We start from the raw sequence: 9,606 nt of genomic DNA, 5'->3' as shown, positions 1-9,606 counted from the left end.
CGGCTTTTGCTATACTGCAGTAGAAAATACGACAACATATATCAATAAAACTGACTCGACTTTGTGACATAACAAATGAACACTGGGTCCTTTGAGCAGGAAGTCTTAACAGCTGAGCACAGCTGGTTTCTGACAGGATTTCAACCACAGGGGGAAAAAAAGCACCACTTCTGATCTGAGGAAGTGTGATGACAGTCTGACAGATGAAAAACAAACAGAAGAAGTCAAAGCCTGTGGCATGCAGTCAGTGATTTGCTAGTGGGGCTACATGCGAGGCCGATGATGTGGTTGTCGCTAGCATTGCTGGCCACTCTCTGCTAGAAGCAGCACACAGACTTGGACCAGCAGATGTCTCCAGTGACAGTTGAGCTTTGATGGTATGTTTTACATTAGCTTTGTTTTCTGTTAAGTGTGCTATCACTGAAAAGAATTTAATAGCAAGTAATAAGTGTCCTGTTTTCATTTCGTTTAAGGACCACTTAGCATTTCCTCTGAAAAGAAGGTCTTTGATTAGGCGATGGCTGTCAGGCTCGAGGACGTGAGGGTCCTGAAAGAGATGAGGCAACACTGGAAGTCTTTCAGGCAAAGGGACCGAATGGCACTGGGGAGGAAGGTAGGAACAGAGAGAGGGTAGTGCGGCTTGTCCTAGCATAATCCCTTAAAGTGTTTGGGACCTGTCCTTAGAACTCTTTGAACAGGCCAAAACATTCTTCTGGTTCACTGAAATTTGAAAAAAAAGAAAGAAACATTGTAGCCATTGTATAGTCTTTTTTGACTGTCCAATAGAAGACCCTTACAGTTTACTCAGGCCTGAAAATGTTTTTAAAAAGTCTTTCGAATCTGCAAAACCTCCAATTTTAGCTGCTCTTCAGGTACTAAAAACTTTTTTATGAACCGCTTTTATGTGATAATTATGTGAATAATAAGAATAAGAAGAGATTCCTGACTGAACTTCTTTACTTTGTTGTGTGTAACCTAAAGGCCATGACTCAGGCCTGTGGTCTATATTGAGAAACCAAACTCTTTCAGACTCTCGGGGCTTGTGATGAACCACTGAGGGGCTTGAACAGTACGACAGCAGTTCCTATGATGAGGATGTGTAACTAAAAGAGAAGCAGATCTCCTGATTCTTTAAACACATACTCATTGTAATAGTATCTTTGATTTGCATTTTCTGTTAACAACACGAGGAGCCATGAGCATAAATATTCTCTCCTGCCAAGACCTCTGCTGAGACCCCACCTGCTGTCTTCCTCTCTCCATATCTGTTTTATAAAAGAGCTAATCATCATTCCTTGTGGTAGCGCTACAACTTTCTGTTCAAGCTCGGTGAGTCAAATTAAGAGAAAAGGTACCTACTTAAAAAACTGACTAATAAGGTTTAAATATACATGATGTTATGAGAGTTTTCTGGTCCTCATTTTGAAACTGAACCTATCACAAATAATGTTAGCTTTGAAGCTAGGCTAGCCTCAGTTCTTTCAGTTTACGTCCTGCAAGTCATGAACAGAAGAAAACTCAAACTTCTAATGATTGTGTAGGAAGACTTTAATACTGTATCAACTCACTGACTTATTCTGCTCATAATATCTGTTGAATATGTCAAAGAATAAATGCAGCTTAGCATGAGTTGACATGTTTTCTGTAAAAATAAGCACATAATGACGTATTCTCATAAATAATAAACAAGTGACCTTTGAATAAGCCTATTCTTTGACTAATTAATTAATATGTGTAATTAATATATGTGTAATTAATGGGTGTCTTTTCTTTATTAATACATCCTTCATAAATATCAGTGTTAGCTAGCTCATGCTAGCAATCTTCCAATGTCATTTTACACTTGTACACAAAGATCGATGTATATCAGCAGGGTTACTGCTTATCCACTTAAAATTCAGGATATCGGCCACGCTATTTAATTTTCAGCTATTCAGCTTTCTTTTAAAGTTAATGCTTTGGTTAAATGTGTTACAGGCTACAAACATAATAGACCTGAGAGTCAACACAAAACGGTTCAGACATTTTTCATAGTGTATGTTTGAGGTGCATTTTTTCTTTTTCACAAAAACATAATATATGTAACATGATTCAGTGCGCTGCCTACTGACCTGTAAGGATAGAAACAAAGTATTGATCCTATCGTTGCAGCTTCAATCAACTGGCAGGAGATTTCACTGGTTTTTCACTGGTTTGCTGCTGCTGGGACCACTAAAGCTGTATGAATTCAGGATCAGGGTTACTAAAACCCCATGACGCTTGACTGTTACAGTAATTTTAGTCTTTGTCTGTTGAGGATTTGAAAAAGCTGATGTCAGTGTCTTAAAACGGCTCTCTTGTAAAACTAAATTTGATTCGTGCAGATCAAATGACCATACACAGATGTTTACATTTTTATCTGTCTTGCATTCTCATCAGGGAGTCCTATTATTGGTTCCAAATTCCTGCTGCAGCATGTCAACAAGCCCAAATATAAGACCAGAGTCATAAACAGCTATCTGCAGCATGAGGACGAGTAAGAGCTCCTGCAACAGATGGCACGGCCCTCGCAGAGCCTGATCTCAGTGTGCGATTAAAAGACATGAAAAACAATCAACTGAAGACTTTTCCACGAAGCTGACTGAAAAACTGAACTCTGTATAGAAAAAAGTACTTTGTACATCTTTATTTATTTTTATTGAACAAACCAATGCTTTGCAGCCCAGATGAATAGTTGGCCTATCTTCACTTGACAGACGTGCATGATGAGCCAGCAGAGGGCTCTCCAGCTCTCCTCTATGAAAGACGAGCTTCCCATGCGTGGACGGACACAAGGAAGAAATATAAGGGAAAGTAAAAGGAAGGAAGAGAAAAAGGAAAGGAAGCAATTACTGAGCGGAGTATCGAGCTAGAACCCTGGCTTGTTCGGTGACTGTGGCTCACCCTAATCAGAGTTAATTAACTCTTATGTCTCCTCCCCTGTCATCCACTACAATGGAAACACAGTATCACTTCATTTAAGACAGAAATAATCTTGCACTTCAAGTGTCGGCAATTATGGTGTTATTATATAGTTATAGTTAATGTATATCACAAGAATAAAGACACGACATGGTAATAAAGTCTTAAACGCTCTGAAAATGAACCCTGAAACATCAGAGGAGCATATCGATCAGCGGTAATGATTCCACGTACGTCTATGCGCTGATGTACTTCCCAGTTTGTGCTAAGGGCCACGTGCATACGATGTGTCAGACGGCGGACAGCAGGAAGTGATCTCGCACCGTAGGGAGAGTTAACCCTATGTGGACCCCTTCGGCCCCCTGTCCTCCAGAGCACCTGGACTGAATACTGGTGGGCTTTAATCCAGTCAAAGAGGGGGATACACTCTGGCAAGAGCTTTTTCCTTCTTTTCTCTAACCCCCTAACTCTACTAGTGAGCCGATTACCTGCTCTGTGTGTGTGTGAGCCCCAGTCTGATAGGCCCTGAGCGTGGCTCTTTGTGTGTGTGTGTGTGTGTGTGTGCTCCCACGCAGGGCCAGACGGACACAGCTTCTTCCAGATAAAGGCTTTTTCTCCTGTCAAAAATGACTGCCCTGATAAGAGCTGATATGAGAGAAAAGCAAAGCCTTATGGCATCACTCTTGGCTTTTTTTCTTTTTTTTTTGTTTCTTTTGTAAACCCCAAATCCCCAGGAACAGACCCACTAACCCGGCCCCTCACCCAGCACACACACACACACACACACACACACACACACACACACACACACACACACACAGCTAATCTGTATTGGGGGTTTTAGTCGAGGTAGAGAGGGAGCAGGTGGAGGGATAAAGAGTTGCTGCATGTTTCTTTTTCTGTTTTTGTATTTTTTAAAAAAAAGTAGTGTGGCCATATTAAAGACATCCCTCCCCTCAAACACCAACAATCCTTAAACACACACACACGTGTACACACACACACACACACACACACACACACACACACACAATACAGGCACACTTACTTTTCACACAGACAGATTATGTCTCAGACAGTCAGAGCTCCTGCCTTCAATTAACCTCACAAAGACAGGATCATTTACACACACATGATGATGATAGCAGGAGGGAGACAGTGAAGCCTGTGTGTGTGTGTGTGTGTGTGTGTGTGTAATGTATACAACAGACTGTACTTCACAGCAAGGCCTGATACAAGAATTGACTCTTAGTGAAGGACTTAATGTCGTGTTTTCAGTCTTCAGAGAGATTCTTCTGTATCGCCCGAGATGTTCTCTCAAATGTTTGCAACATATGCTGCAGGAAAGAGAAAAAAAGAGCAAATAATTGGAGGTGAAATGCACTGCTGAGTGTGGTCTAAAGAGAAAAACTGGATGTAAGGCAAAGGAAAACATTGTCTACGTTTGGTGGAGAAGTTGAATAGAGCGATACGAGGTTTGTGTTTGTTTGTCTGGAACTCGCTGCTGGTTCAGAATAATCACAAAATACATTACTGTCATTACATTACTGTCCTGTATATGTGAGCGCTGTGCTCATAGGTGCTTCTCATTCAATAACTCAAGTGGAAGATTGCAGATGCTTTGTGGAAAAAGTGGAAAAACTGAAGTCGTGTTGCTGTTACAGAGTCGGCCCAAAGTGAAAAGCAAAGTCTTTGTCAGATCAACTAGCACCAACCTCCCAGGTGGATAACTGTTATAACTTCCCGCTAGGCAACCGGGAAACCTGGAAAACTGAACTCTCTAACACGTGTTCAGTATTTTTAAAAAAGTGTATTTTAACCCAAACCATGACCGGGATGTTTCCGCCCCTGAAGCCTCAGTCATGTCAAGTCAAGGTGTATTTCTACGGCATGTTTTAAACAACCTCAGTTGAGCAAAGTGTTGCACAAGTTACACATAATATGCGCTACACATAACAGTCAATAAATCAGTAATATACACACATTAAAAAAATAAACACAATAAGATTGTGTTTGCATAATAAAACATTGTAACATACCTATAATAGATCTATATTCTGTAATATATTATTGCTAAAGCACTTTCTGGATGGATGCAAACTGCATTACATTGCCTTGTACTTGTTACATGTGCAATGACAATAAAGTTGAATTCTATTCTATTCTATTCTATTCTATTCTAAAAGTCAGGGCACTCTGCAGTCACACAGCAACTTCCCTGGGACTGAAAAATCAGTTGCAGAGTGATTGCATTGATTTTTTTTGCTCCTGGCGCCTGATGGTAACTATCACCCTCAATCTCTGGACAGCCATGTCTGATCACAAGGCAGGTGCACAGGTCATCTGGTGGGAGGTGACCTGTCTCCAATAAATACCTTCAAGCATGTAGATAGTGACAGATTCATGATTTGTGATTTTATCCCAGACAGATTGCAAACTTGACCACATTCAGTCGCAAGCAGACTGTCTCTGTCTTATTTTATCAATATCCCAGTTACTTTCAAGACGGCAGCTGACTGCAAGCGGCTGCAGACCTCATCCCCGTCTTCAAGCAACCATTTCAGGCAAGGAGATCACAAGTTGATTGCACATAGTCATGGTCATGTACACTCACCTTTCCCCTGTGTCTGTAGCATAAGAAAACTTAAAAATAGTCCCAGACAAGAGATGCACTCTCATGGTTTATACTCAGGTGTGTTCGATTTCTCCTCCTGGAATAAGTTGGTCCGGGATGCTTCATATGAGAGATATGATCATTTTTTTGTGTGTGTGTATGTGTCTAAAATAAGTCCCTGGTTGAAAAAAAAGAAGAGGCTTACGAGCCTCATGCTAATGCTGAAAATGTTGCCCTAAAAGTTCCTCAGAAGAGCACTGGACTGAAGGCCCTCATGTTAAAGCTCTCTGTTAAATTGGTAGTTGAAGGGACGCCCTGTGAAATTCTGGGGGGGGGGTGCACGTTGTCCATCATCTCCCTCTCTCCCCTCATTACCCACAGTGGTGCTGTATGCACAAAGAGCCCCATGGGGAACTTACAGAGACAGCGAGCTCACGTGGAAACACACCGTATGACTGACAAAATACATTTCTGTTACCTTCTTCATTCACCTGCTGCAGGTTGCGTGGGGGTGGGGGGTGCAAAGCTGTTCTGTCCTAGTCTGTATGTTTTTTTTGGCACCACTGTAGCTATCTGGTAGGACGCACACATACACCAGCCACTGTGTACACACGCTGTTCACTCTTGGAGCTGTCTAGCAAACAAGTACAAATCCAGCACAGAGACAGTACAATCTATGTGAACAGTAAATAAATAAATAGCAGGACGTAAAATGGGAACAGAGAGCTTAGCATAGAGACGAGCATGAAGTGCTCTGTGGACAGACACAACAGAGGAGATCCTGCTTTGGGCTCGTGTCTCAGCCATCATTTTTCTTCTCTACTGTATGTCTTTATTTTCCTTTAACACCCCCTACACACATACACACACTCACATACAAACATCACTCTCCCAAGCTCCTTCATTTCTGCTGAAGGAGAGGGAGAGGAGACGGAGAAGAGAGGAGGAGGAGGAGGGGGTTGCGATTAGTTTCAGGGTTCTAGCTCGCTTGATTGGCAGCTGGCAGCATATGGAGCCGTGAAGAAGGTTTGCCCACGCTCACTTCAGAGGAAACAAATATTTGCCTGAAGGAGGGAGAGAGAGAGAGCGAGAGAGAGTGAGTGAGAGTAAAAAAAATATTAATTAGTTTTCAGACGCGCTGAGAGATAAAAGTCGGCAAGACGCACCCATCAAAAGGCTGCAGAGTTAGCTGCAAAATGGAAATTTTCCACAAGTTGACAGATCCAGTAAGGCTGCAAGCAGAGCTGAGGGTAAGTACATATGTGGAAGCGCTGAGGTGCACCAAGACAGGAGCCCGACGTAGATTCTGCATTAACATCTGTGCATACGTTAACATATCCTGAGCAGAATTACACAGACATTTAAGAATGCATCTTTCACACTTCTCTAGCCGCTTCAATTATTTCTTAATTATCATCTCCACATCAAAACGGAGCTGTGTGGAGATCGGCACATATGCACCGCATTAAATGCACTTGAAGTAAGTATTGGAAGGCATGAATCCCAGCAATTCAAGAGAATTACAGTTTAATTAAATTCTATTTTATTTATATATTAAATATAAAAACATCACAAGACTGGTTTCTTTGTATTATTATCAGGCGAAGACCCCAACAATCAGAGCCCCCATTGACCAAGCACTTGGCAAAAGTGGGGAGGAAAAACTACCTTTTAACAGGAAGAAGAAACAGTCAATGCATCATGGGAAGCATCAAGCTAGCCTTGGCCTATTACAGCATAACTAAGGGATGGTGCAGAATCACCTGATCCAGCTCTAACTATAAGGGCTTTATGGGGAGATTGTTTTTCAGTATACATTTACAGTCAGGTGGAAAGTTTTCACAGAGCTCTGTGGATCTGAACAAAGCACAGCAGTTCTGGAGTAATGTCCTTTTTTTACTGATGAGACCAAAGTGATGATGTCAGGGCATAATGCACAGTGCCACATTTATCAAACACGCCATATCAGCATATCGTGGCAACTGTCGAGCACGGCGGTGGAAGAGTCAGGTTTGGAGGTCTCTGATAGGAAGCCACACGGTGTGGGCGGCTTGCAGTCACTGATTCCACAATGAACTCTTCTGTCAAACAGCCAAAACTTGGCTGAAATTGGATTATGCAAGAAGACAATGACCCTAAAATAGCAACAAATCTACAAAATAACGGCTGAAAAAGAAAAAAATTCACAATGTTGCAAGTCCAGAACTTGACCTGACTGAAACGCTGTGAGAGCTGTGTATAAATGAACGCCTGCAAACCTCAATGCACTGATGCCATGTTTCCTCCACAGCAATGTAAGAAACTGATAAATTCACACAGTCCTAATGCTGCGCTTGGAGCTTTTAAAGGGCTGGATGAAGTCCTAAAAACCACACTTGCTGTTTTTTGAGAGTCCTGTTGTCCTGTGTGCTGCTTGATTTTTTTGAGGCTGTATTATTATTATTGGATAGATGTGAGTTGTGGCCATAGTGAACTAACCCTACCTTTACCCCATGAGTACACTAAATGCATAGAAATTAACATCTTTTGCCTACTTTAGTACCAAACAAACGAACTGTAGAGAGCCACACCGGCTGTACTAATCTAGGCCAATCATCTCCTCAGTCAATCAACTCCCTCTCTACGAGAAAGCAAATATTTGAACATTTTTCCAGTGAGCTGACTTATTCTTTTTAATGTTATATCTACAAAATCCAGCCTTGCATTGTTTTCATTAATCATATGACTAAGACGGATCCTCTGGGGCAACAATTAGAGTTACCGTTAGAGCGCTACTACTAAATAAACAAAACAAAATAAACACACCTTTTTAAAAATCTTTTTTATTTTGGCCTCAAGACATTAATTGTTAGTAAAAAATAACCTCATCTGCAATCTCACAAACCACTGAATTCACTAATCAGGGCCTCCAAAAAAAGAAACCGCCGCATGAAAGAGACGTTGCTTTGCTTTGATACGTGGCGTTCAGACACTGACCATGGGATTATGCAGCACTGATAAGGTAATTAACAGACTATGATAGCGTAATTAAGCAACATCTGAGAAGAAAGGCTGTTGGAGTGGTGTGCTGGTGTGGGTGCACATCAAAGCCCGTGGCACTGCATTAAAGACGGGCTCGCTGTGCAGAACATTTGGTTTAGCGCGGTTTCCTCTGCGAAGGTATCGATGTGTGCCCAAAGAAAGCTTGTCGTGCCATTGAGAATTAGCTGACAGCACCAAATAACTTCATTGTGATGGAAATAAAAATGCCTTTTCTGGAGCAATTGGGTCGTGCAAAACGGACAGAGATCGTATCAGAGGCAGTAACCGATAGCTTCATTGTCTGAGTCAAAATGGTGTCTCTCTCCATCAGATTTCAGTGAATAAATGCAACTCGCATGAATTCACTTAGGTATTTACCTTGCTTTGCTTTACTGAGAATGCATCTTTGTGGGATTCGCCGTCAGGCCTCGCAGAGTGCACTCCCTCCTTTTCTCTCTCCCCCTCTTTCCCTCTGTGTGCACTGAACCAGCACAAATTCGGTTTTATTGTATTTATTTGTTTATTTACTCTTATCTCTTTTCCATTTCAGAGGCTTCCTATCAGAGACCTCCAAACCTCAGAAGCCGAGTGGCAGGGGAGCCGCCAGGTTTACATTTGAGTCCGTATGAGCGTGTGTGTGTGTGTGTTTCGGGATAAAATTAAAATACAAATGGAAAGGAAACACTGGAATCATCACTTTTGTTATCGCCAGCTACGCGGTTTACAGCTCCCACTGTTAACAAACTCCTCCAGGGTGATGAAACAGAAAGCGCTGAAATGTACTCACTTCATGACTCACAGAATATCTTTTAAGTAACATTATAAACGCTTGGCAAGGGGTACTGCAAGGGGAGTGAAACTCATTTTAGGCATTACATCACTGCGAACAGCAGAGCCTGCGCTTTACTGTTGGATGCAGTAAGAGCTGCTTAACGTATTTTCTCTCAGAAATATCCCGGGACGGCTTTTGATATGACAGCTCACCCACAGGTGTAGGCCTTATGTCCAAAATGAGCAACTCCACACCTCCG

The 9,606-nt window shown here is 41.9% G+C and overlaps 1 long non-coding RNA gene across 1 annotated transcript; it reads left to right on the top strand.

The window, feature by feature from the left end:
- Positions 1-6,300: 6,300 nt before the first annotated feature.
- LOC112842117 (uncharacterized) lies at positions 6,301-9,257 on the top strand. Its single transcript, XR_003213763.1, has 2 exons — positions 6,301-6,804; positions 9,126-9,257. It is a non-coding gene; the product is annotated as an uncharacterized LOC112842117 (long non-coding RNA).
- The last annotated feature ends 349 nt before the right edge of the window (positions 9,258-9,606 follow it).

This window comes from Oreochromis niloticus, linkage group LG2 (assembly GCF_001858045.2).
Source record: "Oreochromis niloticus isolate F11D_XX linkage group LG2, O_niloticus_UMD_NMBU, whole genome shotgun sequence".
Classification (NCBI taxonomy): domain Eukaryota; kingdom Metazoa; phylum Chordata; class Actinopteri; order Cichliformes; family Cichlidae; genus Oreochromis; species Oreochromis niloticus.
This window is presented reverse-complemented; position numbering and strand designations above follow the sequence as displayed.